The 14,363-nt window shown below is 41.2% G+C and overlaps 1 protein-coding gene across 6 annotated transcripts in view; it reads left to right on the top strand.

Annotated features, from left to right (window-relative positions):
* The window catches only part of CDC14B (cell division cycle 14B), a 129,335-nt gene that overhangs the window by 2,563 nt on the left and 112,409 nt on the right, over positions 1-14,363 (top strand). Inside the window, exon 1 of one of the 6 annotated variants that reach the window (XM_063714313.1) lies at positions 5,374-5,513. The exons of the other annotated variants lie outside the window; for them this stretch is intronic. The gene's annotated coding sequence lies outside the window, so the exon portion shown is untranslated. Of the gene's footprint in view, positions 1-5,373; positions 5,514-14,363 lie in introns of those variants that run through there. 6 annotated transcript variants of the gene reach the window in all.

Here is a 14,363-nt window from a genome sequence, read left to right as displayed (position 1 = left end):
TCTTCAGATACAGAGTTCAGATTACTTTTTATTGGGCTTTTGGGGGAAGGCTTGAGGCCTGTCCTCAGCAAGTGACAAACTGGTCCCTTCCTTCCCAACATGTTTTTCCCTCCATTATTGTTTTCTTAATTTAAAAAGAAGTGCATGCACACTTCTAAAAAGTTAAACATTATCAAATGAGTTTTTTTTTTTTTTTTTTTTTGAGATAGAGTCTCGCTCTGTTGCCCAAGCTGGTGTGCAGTGGCTCAATCTCGGCTCACTGCAACCTCTGCCTCCCGGGTTCAAGGGATTCTCCTGCCTCAGCCTCCCAAGTAGCTGGGAATACAGGCGCCCGCCACCATGCCTGGCTAATTTTTGTATTTTTAGTAGAGACAGGGTTTCACCATATTGGCCAGGCTAGTCTCGAACTCCTGACCTTGTGATCCGCCCGCCTTGGTCTCCCAAGGTGCTGGGATTACAGGCATGAGCCTTCGCCCGGCCTATCAAATGAGTTTTATGGAGTCTTCCTCCCTTGGTAATGTTTTTCCTCCTTCAATTTTCTGTGCATATTCAAGTTTCTGGAAATTGTGCCATACCAGCAAGATTAGTTCTCTTTTTTTTGAGACGGAGTCTTGCTCTGTTGCCCAGGTTGAGTGCAGTGGCACTATCTCGGCTCACCACAACCTCTGCCTCCCGGGTTCAAGCAATTCTCCTGCCTCAGCTTCCCGAGTAGTTGGAACTACAGGCGTGCGCCACCATGCCTGGCTAATTTTTGTAATTTTAGTAGAGATGGGGTTTCACTATGTTGGCCAGACTGGTCTCAAACTCCTGACTTCGTGATCCCCACAGCCTAGATCTCCCAAAGTGCTGGGGTTACAGGCGTGAGCTACCACGCCCAGCTGATTAGTTATCTTTTGATGGCTGCATTGTATGGCCAAATCATGATTTATTTAGTAGTAATAAATAGATGGTTATTTGGGGGTTTTCCAGTCCCTATTGCAAATGGCTGCAGTAGCATCAATGTATGTGTCTGTTTATATGTGTGACTAGATCTATAGGGTGTATTTCTAGAGGTGAAAATGCCAGGCCAGAGTACATATGGACTTTATCCATTACTCAGTGGACTTTTTGGCTATTAGGAATAATGCTGCTGTGAACATTCATATACAGGTTGTTGCATGGACACGTTTTCAGTATAACACCCAGGAGTAGAATGGCAGGATCACATGGTATCTCCATGTTTAATGTTTTAAGGAACTGTCAGAGTCTTTTTCCAGAGTGGCTACGCCACCAGCGTTCCCACAAGCAATGTACCAATTATTCCACATCCTTGCCAACACTTATTATTGGATTGACAAGATTCTTTCACAGTGGAGTAGGTTTGTAAAAATTAATGCATGTTGTCACTTCTGTCCACCCTGCCCTTAAATACATCATTTTTTAACTTAGTCCCTTGACATTTTTATTGCAACCTATTTAATCTGTAAATTGAATTCCCATAGATCCCAGGATACTTCATGTGTGTGTATTTAATATAGGATGCTTAATCCCTATTTTTGTTCCTGTCGTCATTTGTTATATAATCACTACTGTTTAGTATCTAGCCACCCACACCACTATACTGGGCATTTACTCTTACTAGGAGCAGTCTAAGGGGTTTAATTCTCATTCCAACCCCATCTACCTCTCACCGAGCCATTCATTGACCTCTTGCCATGTGCAATGACATGGATTTTTTTACTTGAGCTGTACTGCTAGTTCAGTTTCAGTCCACCATGAAAACAAAAGGTCATAAAGACAGTGTAGGCCGGGCACAGTGGCTCACGTCTGTAATCCCAGCACTTGGGGAGGCTGAGGCGTTTGGATAACCTGAGGTCAGGAGTTCGAGACCAGCCTGGCCAACATGGTGAAACCCCTTCTCTACTAAAAATTCAAAAATTAACTTGGCATGGTGGCACGTGCCTATAGTCCCAGCTACTTGGGAGGCTGAGGCAGGAGAATCTCTTGAACCAGGGAGGTGGAGGTTGCAGTGAGCTGCGATCGCGCCACTGCGTTCCAGCCTGGGTGACAGAGTGAGACTCCACCTCAAAAAACAAAACAAAACAGACGGTGTAAACTGTAAGCGGTAAAGCTAAAAAGATGCTGGGTACAGATCAGAATGAGCTGTTACCAGTCTAGGAAACTGGAGGAAGTGGGGAGGTTGAGGAGGGTTTTCAAGGAAAAAATCCTGGATTTTTCTGTGAACCTCCTTAATGTCAGAGGTCTGAATCTTTATCTCTATTTTCCCATCCCTTAAATAGGGACCTCCATTCATGGCAGTGTACTTTCTCCTTTCCTCAGGAAAAAAAAATTTAAAGACTCTAACATTACTGCATATATCTATGTTTGATAATTTATCAGATGTAATAGTTGGTGCAGAGCTTCGATTTATTTTACTATTTTTATTTTTAAAATTTCTGATTAGGCTGGGAGCAGTGACTCATGCCTATAATCTCAGCACTTTGGGAGGCCAAGGCAGGCAGATCGCTTGAGCCCAGGAGTTCAAGACCAGCCTGGCCAACATGGCAAAACCCCTACTCCGGAGGCTGAGGTGGGAGAATCACTTGAGCCTGGGAGTTCAAGGCTGCAATGAGCTGTGTTCGTTCCACAGCACTCTAGCCTGGGCAAAAGAGACATAGTGAAACTCTGTCTCAAAAAAAAAAAAGAAAGAAAGAAAGAAAAGAAAAATTCTGATTAGTGAAGAATATTGGTAATAGCTACTGGCTAGAAGATTCTTGGTAGTTTGTGTTAAATTTCTTTACCTTTTTAAAAATAAGTTTTCCAGTGTCTGCCATGATCTAACTTTTAAAGACTGTCTGTATTATAATAGTAAATAATTTTATTGGAAAAACACTAATTGAGGTCAGGATTGCCATTTTAAAGCACTGATTAATGGTGATATATTGGATACTCATCAAATAAACAAATACAGCATTGTCTCCTCCCTCCTTCCTTTTTAAGATCTTTAAAATTCACAGCAGACATTAGACAGGGAAAATTTATTCATTAATTCAAGAAGTATTTATTGCATGCTTACTATGTAAAATAGTCATGCATATTCATTGCAGTGATGGAAGTATATTTTTCTTGATAGAAAAGGAATGCTGTTATGTAGAACACTGAGTCAAGGAGAAAAATTGCTTTTTCTTCAAGAGTTTTATGTTATAGTAGATTATTCACTTTCAGGAATTGAAGCCCATCATAGTGTGTAGTGTGCATTTTTCTTGCCTATATCTTGGTTCTCCTTTACTTACACTTAAATTTGTCTGTAATGTTAATTTGTTTTCTTGATTTCTATGCTTGCTTAATTCTTCAACATCTTCACTTCTGATATTCATGTTAGTTATCTGCTTTAAATCTAATTCCTCAGGCACTCCAACACCACATGGAGGCAACAGTTTGACAGTTTCAAATGTCACTCCTTAAGTGGACATACAGAGTAGTTGGGCACAGACATGAAGGGAAGGTGGAATAATTGTGTTGCAGAAATGGTACTGATGCCAGAGAGTTGCCAGTCAGTGCAAATTGTAATTGCTCTGTGCTTTTGAATGGGAAGGAATGTTCCCAGTTTCTGTTGGGGTTAGGAAGAGCTGGACTGAAACCACACTGTGGATTTTTAGGATGGAAGAGGGGCATTGATGCACACAGGTGACATTTCTTGGAAATTTCTGAGATAGTCTGTGGGAATCACTGAATTGATAGGACAGGGGAAAGAATTTCAAGAGATCAAAACCCTCCACATTCCCCTGTGAAGAAGCCAAAGGGCCAGAGATAAAATTGGGCCACATTGATGTAGTTTCTTTTTGGCAAAGCCATGACTGCCTGACTTTTACTGTTGCCAGCAGATAAAGCTGCTTCACAGAGTTGTACACAAATGATTTATTGGATATCTCCTAGTTAGTCCTGTGCTACTTAGGCTAGGAGATGAATAATTACCTACTGAATTTGAGGAAAATGAGCAAAACAAGTACATCATTCAGGTCTTCTGCAGGTCATGCTGTTTTCCAAATTGACTGTCATTAACAGCCCCAGTTTTCCGGATATTTTATTCATTCAACAAATGCATAATGAATTTGTGCAAATGAATACCTACTCTGCCAAGCTTTCTTCCCCTCAAGTGCTAAAAATAGAGCACTGCTAGAGATAGTCCCTGCTCTCATGGAGTTTATGTTTTCAGTGTTAATTGAGAAAATAACACTGGGAGGGTCTGAGGGAGAACTAGCATATAGAGTAACGATATCGCATATTGCGGTTGAAATCTTTAGGGAAGAAAAACTTTAATCAAAGAGTTTTTGAAGAGCCAATTCAATGAGGCCAGCTAAGCTAGCCGCTAGGCATGAGGACACCGGGGAAACCTAGTCTCTGCCCCATCCCAGGGTTGAGCACAGACGGATTATTAGTAACCTTTTGGAGCCTCGATGCTCTCATCTGCCACAGATTTGTTGTGAGAATGAAATGAAGGGGATGCATATGAAGTGCCTGGCTTGATGCCCATTGATGGCCAGGGCTGCATCACTGTTCTCTTGTGTCACACGCGTGACAGCAGCCACGAGGACAAAGGGCAGGCTGAGGCACAGTCATCACGGCTGGAAGGGTTTCAAGCTAAGAAGCAAACATTCCCGTGTACTTGCACAAAAGGTTCAGTGAATCAGCACAGTGGAAACGCAGTGTGTTCCTCTCTCTGCTTCTGAGAGCAAGCTCAGGGCAGAAATGCTCCAGATGAGGCTGGATCCGTATTTGTCAGAGCAGTGGAGGAGGTTTGGTACCGTGGTGATCATCTTTTCTGCCTTGGGATAAATGTTAGAGTTTCTCTTTAGAAAGATTCCCTATAAGAGGAGGAATAAACCAAAGCTGTTACTTCATTCTTGAGGCTATTGTTATGTACTTTTATTATACTGAAGACTTATATTGCCTAATATTAAATTGCAGCTAAGCTTATTGTTGGGGAGGTCTTCTTAAAGATGGGAGACCCCTCTACCATGGGAGAGCCTGAGGTAGAAAATAAAACAATATATGAAATTATTTACTGATAGAATATAAATTTTCAGAGTGGTTAATTTAAAAAATGCTCTTGTATATGTTTTAAAATAGTGTTTCACAGACAATTATCCAAAAGATTTGAAACTGATGGTGCATATTATTGGCAGACAGGGCCTTTTTTTGTTTTTTTGTTTGTAAAACAAATTGCTTTCAAAGGACCTTTCCATGCTTAATGTGTAGCAGAGAGACAAGTTATTTGGAAAGGTTGGGAATAGGATATAAAGAAGAAATGAGATCTTTAAATCTATTTTTTATTACCCTGGGAAAAATGAATTTTAGTAGCCAGTATTTTTTGTTTTCCTTCCCATCTTAGCTACTGAATATTTTTATAACCTAAGTAAATCCTTCACATTAACATTGTTATGAGGATCTGTAAGTTGACATGAAAACATGGACAGACCATCTGAACATCTCAAAGCCACGCCTCATCTAGATCAGGCACCTTTATGAATGAGGTAAGTAGGTGCGGGGTTGTTGAGGACCAATGTGGAAGAGATTGTATTAGAGACAGACTGGTTCGCAGGGACTAACCAATCTTCAAATATTGTTTCTTTCCACTATTTCGTTTTTAGCTTCCAAAGTGAGTCATTTGATTTCTAGTGTTATAAGAATTGACGTCCATATTAGGCAGGGATTACTTTTGAAAACATTTTCCAAAATTGATTGTAACCTTCCTAAACTCAAGGATATTGAACTGGAATGTGTACATCTCATCTGGACTCTCTAGTTTATATGAAAGTTTTACGCCCTTTTCTCTCTCTCTTTTTTTTTTTTTTCTATAGCTTTTCATGGATACTGCTCCAACAAAGGTATTCAGATCATTGACTACTTTGCAGTTCTTTTATATGACTTTAAACTGTAGAATTTAATCTGTTAGTTGTCATTCTTGGTTCCGTCCTTTCCTGTTTGCTGGTCTTAATCTTAGGTAGCAGATTCAGTTTTCTGTAACTGTAGAGCAGCGTTGGTATGTTTATGACTTAAGTTGAAATTTGTCTTTATATGAAAGGTTTTGTTGGTTTCTGTGATAGTTAATACTGAAAGTAGTTTCTGCGATATTTCATTGGATTAATATGAATGCCAGGTTTTGGGTGGTAGATATTTTTTGGTAATATTCAGTTTTTCTTTTTTAAATTGAATCTCACTTTCGTAGGCTCTTGTGGAAAGGGTACTCACAATGAGTTGTTATAACTATAACAGTTAGTCCTGATTTTTTTTTTGTGATCATTTAGTTATTTCTAGACATTTATTTGACTAATAGACAGATTTATATGCTATTTACTGAATTTGGCAAGAGGGAAATGTCATGAAATGCTAACTTGGGAAACAGGGAAGTGCTTCTATATACTTTTTTTAATTTAAAAAGTATTCTTGCCGGGCACGGTGGCTCACGCCTGTAATCCCAGCACTTTAGGAGGCTGAGGCGGATGGATCACAAGGTCAGGAGATCGAGACCATCCTGGCTAACATGGTGAAACCCCATCACTACTAAAAATACAAAAAATTAGCCGGGCGTGGTGGCGGGCACCTGTAGTCCCAGCTACTCGGGAGGCTGAGGCAGGAGAATGGCATGAACCCAGGAGGTGGAGCTGGCAGTGAGCTGAGATTGCGCCACTTCAATCCACCCTGGGCGACAGAGCGAGACTCCATCTCAAAAAATAAATACATAAATAAATAAAGTATTCTTATTCACTTTGACTTTCAAATGCCCCAGATACAGGCAGTAAGCAAAAAACAAATCTGAATGAGTGAGTGTGTGTGTATATGTGTGTGTATCTATATATCTTTCCAATTTAAAACAATTCTAACTTTAATCTCTTGGTCTTTTATACAGCTTCTTTAATCTCAGCATTATTTATATTCTAGAGGAGCAATTCTCTTAGAGAATGCTTCATTCACCAGTTTGTTCAAAAATTTGGTCCTATTCATTGTCTTTGAGTCTGAAAAGCTGAAGAAGCTAGGCTGGGTAAATTAATTCTAATTGCATAAGATCACATATCAACTTCATTTCTCAGGTAGTTCAGTTTTATACCATTAAAATTTGGTTGGCAGTGTACTTTTTACAAAATAAAAACATCTTGTTCCTGATGTCTGTGATATTTATTGTTCTTTCAAGTTCTCATTTGAAAGTAAAATTACTTTCTTGGCACTGCTTTGCAATTTATGACATTGATCTTTTTATATCCAATCCATAATGCAATACTATCATTACAAATTCTGAATTCTGCAAAGCCTTCTCTCAATTTTAGGGCCATCTCAGCTGAATCATTCTTTGCGTTTTGCTCATTTATTATCTATATTTATATGAATGGTGCTATGGAATTAATTAATGTATCCATTCAACAAGTATTTATTGAGTAACTGCTTGAATTGGGCCAAGTGTTATTAAAGAATGGAGGGGCAAGGGATGTGAAGATTTATAACATGCCCCTTTTCCCTGAAGACTGAGAAAGAATACACTCTTAAATCGTCATCTGAATGAAGACAGGTAATGAAAGAATTAGTCATTATGTAGTTTTGCTCTTTTCTTCATTAAAATAGCATCAGTTTGAAAGAATTGTGTGTTGGAAATGTCACTCGATCATTCCTATACAAAATGAATAATTTGGGCTGGGCGCAGGGGCTCATGTCTGTAATCCCAGCACTTTGGGGATGCCATGGCAGGTGGATTACTGGAGGTCAGGAGTTTAAGCCAGCCTGGACAACATGGTGATACCCCGTCTCTACTAAAAATACCAGATTAGCCAGGCGTGTTGGCATGCACCTGTAATCTCAGCTACTCGGGAGGCTGAGGCAGGAGAATCGCTTGAACCAGAGGTTGCAGTGAGCAGAGATTGTGCCACTGCACTCCAGCCTGGGTGAAAGAGTGAGACTCCATCTCAAAAAAATATATATATGAGTAATTTTTCCAATATCTGGTGAAAATAATCTGTCTTATGGTGTGTCTTTTCGTGTGTGTGTGTATGTGTGTGTGTGTGTGTGTGTGTGTTTTAACCTTTAAAAGAAACAACAGGGAGTAGTGTCATTTTGGTATGTAACTGATCATATATAAGTATATTTTAATAATTCACCAAAAACCCTATCTCTACTAAAATACATCTAAGGGAGAAGGTCTACATTTCAGTTAATTCTATATCTCTAATTTGGATCTCTAGCTATCCCAGAGGGTATAATTTAAAATAAGATTTCTTGTTTATTCTTGGTAAGAAGTAATTACAGAGCACCTTTAAGCTGAGTACTGCTTCTTAAACTGAAGGCACTAAAGATAAAGATTGCTAAATATTTCGGGAACTAGATTTAATTGTGTGACTTGAACTGAAAAGCATTCTAATTTTCCATTCTTTTATGGGTGCTGGGGAAGAACTGCTTTGACATGAATGTATAATAGAATTAAAATGTCGGTCTTAAATTTTGGGGAGTTGTTCTCAGTTTGCTCTTGGAATTTATTATTGTAATACTGTCATTAGATAGCTTGTTGGAAGCAGCTAATACGTGAAAGTGAAGCATCTTAACATGCATCTCTTTTCTTTCTGACAATGAACTGTCAAAAAAGCTTTGAGTTTAGCTAACAAACACAACTGAGGCTGGGATTTTAACTCCACTATTAACATATTCTAATTTTAAACTACTGTGACTGAAAGGGCATACAGCACTAATTCAATCCAGATATGTTTGAGTGCGTTTGATAGTCTCATCCTTGTAATAGCTGCTGAAAAAGATGTGGTAGAGATTTCAGACTGGACCACTGACATCTGGGAATTGACACTAGCACACAGACTGGGTCAGGCAAGGTATAACCTGGTGCCGCCAGCTGTTTTGCATGGAAGACCTTATCTGTAAAACTCACAGAGTGTCAAACAAGATGGGTGCCTCTGAATGAATGGGATCCTTGGAAAGGAGTTTTAAAATAGGTTTTAAAGGTTTTCTATTTTCCCCTCCAGAACCAGCAGGAACTGTTCTGGATCACAGCAACACCAGTCTGCTTTCTGCTTCTTGACAGCGCCGTTGCCCCTGTGGTGGCAGTTGTGTGGTGGGTGATAGCTGAGAGTGGGAATCGACTCTACTCCAGCATGAGGGAAAGATTCTTTTCCAACTTCCCCAGACCCGTCCCACATTGCTCTTGTATTCTGCCACTAACAAGCATGAAGACATCACATTGGCCGGGCGCGGTGGCTCACGCCTGTAATCCCAGCACTTTGGGAGGCCAAGGTGGGCGGATCATGAGGTCAGGAGATCAAGACTATCCTGGCTAACACAGTGAAACCCCGTCTCTACTAAAAATGCAAAAAAAAATTAGCCAAGCGTGGTGGCAGGCACCTGTAGTCCCAGCTACTCAGGAGGCTGAGGCAGGAGAATGGCGTGAACCCAGGAGGCGGAGCTTGCAGTGAGCCGAGATCGCGCCACTGCACTCCAGCCTGGGCGACAGAGCGAGACTCCAGCTCAAAAACAAAAAACAAACAAAAAAAAGACATCACATTTAATCTGAAGTAAATAACAGCTTTGCTCCAAAATGAAAACAAAAAAAAATTAATGAAATCTGCCTTACTGAGGAAGGCAGGAAAAGGAAGAAATACCTCAAAGCATCCCTTATCCATGTTGGCCTTTTCAGGTAGCATTGATCAGATTTTTAGAGCTTAAATTTATGGATTCAGAGGACAACCATTTCCTGCCACAGTGCTAATAGAATTTTTTCTTAATGTGAGAGTTTTGGGAATTTCCAAAATAAAGATATGTGGGATATTCTGAAAGCTAACCATTAAATTCCCAATAAACTCAGATTTTTTTTTTTTTTAATCAAAGCTCTGGATTAGGAATTCTTATTTAATTTTTTTTTTTTTTTAATTTTTTTGAGACACAGTCTTGCTCTCTTGGCCAAGCTGGAATGCAGTGACACAATCATAGCAGCCTCCATTTCCTGTGCTTGTGATCCTCCCACCTCAGCCTCCTGAGTAGCTGAGACTACAGGTGCACGCCACCATGCCCAGCTAATTTTTAAAAAAATTTTTAGTAGGCCAGGCATGGTGGCTCACGCCTGTAATCCCAAAACTTTGGGAGGCTGAGGCAGGCAAATCATCTGAGATCGAGAGTTTGAGACCAGTCTGACCAACATAGAGAAACCCCATCCCTACTAAAAATACAAAATTAGCCGGGTGTGGTAGGGTGTGCCTGTAACGCTCCTTGGGAGGCTGAGGCAGGAGAATCGCTTGAACCCGGGAGGTAGAGGTTGCGTTGAGCTGAGATCACACCATTGCACTCCAGCCTGGGCAACAAGTGCGAAACACCATCTCCGAAAGAAAACACACACACACACACAAAAACTTTTAGTAGAAATGAGGTCTCACTCTGTTGCCCAGGCTGATCTAGAACTCCTGGGCTCAAGCTGTCCAGGCTTCCCAAAGTACTTGGATTACAAGCGTGAGCACTGCACTTGGCTGGAACTCTTAGTTTAAAATGATTTCAGAGAACAAATAATATTCTTTTTTTTTTTTTTTTTTTTTTTTTTGAGATGGAGTCTTGCCCTGTTCCCCAGGCTAGAGTGCAGTTATGCAATCTTGGCTCACTGCAGCCTCCACCTCCTGGGTTCAAGCTATTCTCCTGCCTCAGCCTCCCAAGTAGCTGGGACTATAGGCACAGATCACCACACCAGCTTATTTTTGCATTTTTAGTTGAAATGGGGTTTTGCCATGTAGACCAGGCTGGTCTTGAACTTCTGACCTCAGGTGATCTGCCTACCTCAGCCTCCCAAAGTGCTGGGATTACAGGCATGAGCCACCATTCCCGGGCAGCAAATATTATTTTAATATAGAGACTTAATGAATATAAATATTGTTTTGTTGTTTAATGCTATAAAAGCTATTTTTTAGAAAAAGCCGATTTTTTGTGTACCTGTTACACATCCCATTGAACATAACATCATGCAGTGCTGCTTTGTTGTAACTATTTGTCTTTGAAAAAAAATTTTTTTTTTTTGAGGCAAAGTTTTGCTCTTGTTGCGCAGGCTGGAGTGCAGTGGCTCAATCTCGGCTCGCTGCAACCTCCACCTCCCGGGTTCAAACGATTCTTCTGCCTCAGCCTCCCTAAGTGCTGAGATTACAGGCATGAGCCCCTGCCCCTGGCCCTTAAAATATTTTACTAAAACTAAGTAGGCATATATACGTCTGCAGTCAGTGTCTTGCTTTGCATTCCCCAGAACAGATGCTGAGTCAAGGATCCAGTGAAAGTACTTCCTTTGGGAAATGATCCCAGGAAGCACTCACAGGGGAGTGGGGAAGTGAGATGGTAAGGAAAGGCAAGCCACAAATGGCTCATTATCAGGCAGGTTACTACTGTGGGAATGGAGTTAGCGGCCTCGGGGGAACCCTGGGAGCCAGTATAGGACACACGCTGCAGAGTTATCCTCACTTACTGAGGGTTGAGGGCGTGGGATATTTATATGCCAGTCACTTACCCCTGCTTGTGGCTTGCTGGGGAGTGGGGAGTGATCATTTTCAAGTCCTGTGACAGTAGGCAAAATGGACTCTTTAGGCCAGAGAAAGCCCTGAAAGAAATACTGGTGCAATTGGACATTGGAAATTGTGCTGAAAATGGGGAGGGGATATGACTGGTTCTTAACAGCACCTGCTGCATTCCATTACGTTATTGTTTTTTTTTTTTTTTTCTGTGTGCTCTTGGTGCTATTATTTTAAGTTCTTAGCTGGTTCCCTCTCAATCATTATCCTTAAACTGAATGTGTTATTGTCACTTTGTTGTGTCCTGGTAGGGCATTTTTGACAGTGAATGTTGAGAAAGCATATGCATGTGACAGGGCGGATTTGTTAGAAGCAATGGAAAGGTGAGTACTAAACTGGGTGTTTAAAATGCAAGCTTCAGCTGGGCACAGTGGCTCACACCTTTAATCCCAGCACTTTGGGAGGCAGAGGCGGGTAGATCACCTGAGGTCAGGAGTTCAAGACCAGCCTGGCCAACATGGTGAAACCCCCTCTCTACTAAAATACAAAAAAAGTAGCCAGGCATGGTGGTGCACGCCTATAATCCCAGCTACCTGAGAGGCTGAGGCAGGAGAATCGTTTGAACCTAGGAGGCTGAAGTTGCAGTGAGCCAAGATCGTGCCACTACACTCCAGCCTGGGGGACAGAGTCTTGCTGACCCGCCCCCCACGAAAAAAAAGGCCGGGTGTGGTGGCTCATGCCTGTAAGGCAGGTGGATTACCTGAGGTCGGGAGTTTGAGACCAGCCTGACCAACATGGAGAAACCCTGTCTCTACTAAAAATACAAAATTAGCCGGGCGTGGTGGCGCATGCCTGTAATCCCAGCTACTTGGGAGGCTGAGGCAGGAGAATCGCTTGAACCCGGGAGGCGGAGGTTGCGGTGAGCCGAGATTGCACCATTGCACTCCAGCCTGGGCAACAAGAGGGAAACTGTCTCAAAATAATAATAATAATAATAATAATAATAATATAATAATAATAAATGCAAGCTTCACGAGGCCTTTTCAAGGAAATGTTTAAGGAAACCAGGTAAAGGTAAGTATGCAATTAAGGACTGTTGGAAGTTGTATGATTTTTATGAAAGGCTTTATAAACATCACTGTAGCTTGGAAGTTTGACTAACAGTTGTGTAACTAGAATTATGGCCAGTGACAGGTCCTAACTTCGGTGAATGCGGAGTGACTGGAAGAGCTGAGCCATTGCCAGTGTAGCATGCCAGGAATGGATCTCCACAGAGACTGCGGATTCCATTCAAGTTCCATTTCCAGGAACTCCTCGTCCTTAGCTAGACAGAGTATGTGCCTGTAAAGTCAACCACTTTAAGTCTTTTATTTCGAGCAAGGGAAGATAACAAATACTTTGGCACTCTTGGGAATGTTTCAAGGTGGATCTACTGGTTTAATTGTTCCAGGGTTTCTAATCTGTGTGTCACATGCTTACATGAAGCTAGGCAATAGGGAGATCACAGGTTACCGCATGTGACGTCACTCAGTGCTGTTTACTATCGGTACTTTTTTGGATGCTTTCATCTCTTTATTAAAATCTTGCGCAGTGCCTTTTTAGTTTTTTCTTCGGAGATAATTCAGTCTGTTCTTAGTGGAGGGGAAAAATAAGTCATAGTGCTAATCTTGTAAGAAGTGGAATTTAACATGCTCAAGCTTTCACTTGGGACCAAGATTCCATAATAAAAGCCTTGACGTTGGAAGCTTAATAGTTTTAGAAATAATTTTTCTGCAGTTTCTCGAATGTCAGTGGGCGGCATTTAGAACGTGTTTGACTAAGTAGTGCTGGTCTTCCTCCCCTTTAAGCCTGCATTTGTGGTGCAGCCAGGTTTCTAGTTTCATGACGCATTTATCATTGGCCTATGCCTGGCCCTTGGTTAGGCTTCCCGTATTTTTCAAACGTGGCCAACTAGACAGCATTATACCTCTTCACCTAGAGTTGCTTTCTTTTTTTTGTTTTTCATTTTATTTTGTTTATTTTTTTAATACGTAATATATGCATGTAGTTCAAAATTCAAAAGATAACAAAAGAGTAAACAACATAGACTAAGGCACTTTCCTGTTTTCCCTCCCCATAATCTGTCAATATTACTAACCTCTTGTGTGTCTTACCAGAGATGTTCTGTGTATTTACGTGTGTGTGTGTGTGTGTCCGTTTCTATCTCCTCAAATGACACCACATTATTCTCATTGTTTTGCATCTTGTTTTTTTTCACTGCTCTTAGGTTACTCAATGAGCACAGAATTGGAACAAAGGGAGATGGAAGATCTTAACGGATGGTTAAGCTTCTGGTTTCCATCCAGTAGCTGGCTGGAAGCTGATGGTTTCAAGCTGCTCTAAGTCGAGATGTGGTGATAATAGCCTTGGTGTAGTTACTGTCTCTTCAGTGCTAAGGCTCCTGCTAAACCTGTGTCTCTCCCCAGCCGGCAAATAAAGTTTCTATGATATAGGTGCTCATTACTTTTAAAGAAAGAACGCAGAGAGAGAAAAAAAAATCATCAGTGATCCTAATAGCAAAGAATAGCTAATTCCATTAGTTAGATTAGACTTGGTTGTGTGGTGATATAGTTTGGCTGTGTCCCCACCCAAATCTCATGAATTGTAGCTCCCACAATTCCCACGTGTAGTGGGAGGGACCCCAGTGAGAGGTAATTGAACCATGGGGGCAGGTCTTTCCTGTGCTGTTCTCATGATAGTGAATAAGTCTCCTGAGATCTGATGGTTTTATAAAGGGGAGTTTCCCTGCACAAGTTCTCTTCTTTTGTCTGCTGCTGTGTGAGATGTTCTGCCACGATCATGAGGCCTTCCCAGCCACGT

The sequence above is a fragment of the Pongo abelii genome, chromosome 13 (genome assembly GCF_028885655.2).
Source record: "Pongo abelii isolate AG06213 chromosome 13, NHGRI_mPonAbe1-v2.0_pri, whole genome shotgun sequence".
In the NCBI taxonomy this organism is placed as follows: Eukaryota; Metazoa; Chordata; class Mammalia; order Primates; family Hominidae; genus Pongo; species Pongo abelii.
The sequence above is the reverse complement of the archived record's forward strand: the minus strand, read 5'-3'. Positions and strand labels throughout refer to the sequence as shown.